This window comes from Etheostoma spectabile, chromosome 13, assembly GCF_008692095.1.
Source record: "Etheostoma spectabile isolate EspeVRDwgs_2016 chromosome 13, UIUC_Espe_1.0, whole genome shotgun sequence".
Lineage (NCBI taxonomy): Eukaryota > Metazoa > Chordata > Actinopteri > Perciformes > Percidae > Etheostoma > Etheostoma spectabile.
In genome coordinates this window covers 25,489,708-25,490,376 of record NC_045745.1, presented here as the reverse complement: position 1 = coordinate 25,490,376, position 669 = coordinate 25,489,708, and the positions used below count along the sequence as shown (strand labels likewise).

The 669-nt window shown below is 38.0% G+C and overlaps 1 long non-coding RNA gene across 1 annotated transcript in view; it reads left to right on the top strand.

Moving 5' to 3' along the window:
- The window catches only part of LOC116700341 (uncharacterized), a 273,867-nt gene that overhangs the window by 272,447 nt on the left and 751 nt on the right, over window positions 1–669 (top strand). The gene's annotated exons all lie outside the window — the stretch shown is intronic.

Genomic DNA, 669 nt, shown 5'->3' with positions numbered 1-669 from the left:
CTCCCACTCCTCTCAGCACCTGTCCCAAAAGGCTAATTAATCACATGCCCAAAACATATCCCTCTCTCCCACATCGGACACATCTGTCTCAGGCCATTATCCGTAACCTGACATGTTTCTGAGACACATCACACATGGATGTGGTTTCTGCAGCGATCCCCCTGACTGAGAGAGAGAACAGTTTATGTGTGAAGAGTTTTTGTTTTTAGAAGAAGAATTTGCCTCACTCTCTTCTTCGCTTCTCTCCTCGTATAACCTCAATCAAAACACTATCTCCATGGCAAAGAATAGACAACAGACATGAGGTGGAAAGGAAAGAGATTTAAGATCTTGAAATCTGAAACAGTTTTCCTGCCTCTTAGGTGGATTTATGTATTTTTCAGTGGTGGAAACCAAGTGCATTTACTCAAGTACTGTATCTAATTCCAATATCGAGTTAGAGGCACTTCACTTATTTATTCTAATTTATACTTCTTCTCTACAACGTTTCAGAGGGGAATATTCTTAATTTTACTCTGTTGCATTTCCCTGACAGCTGGAGTAAGTGGTTACTTAACAGACTAAGGTGTTTCATAAAGAATAATATGATAAGCTTTTAAAATACAGTACATTGGTAAATATTAAGCAATTTGTATTCCCAACGTTTTTGACATCTTACTCATTTTACAT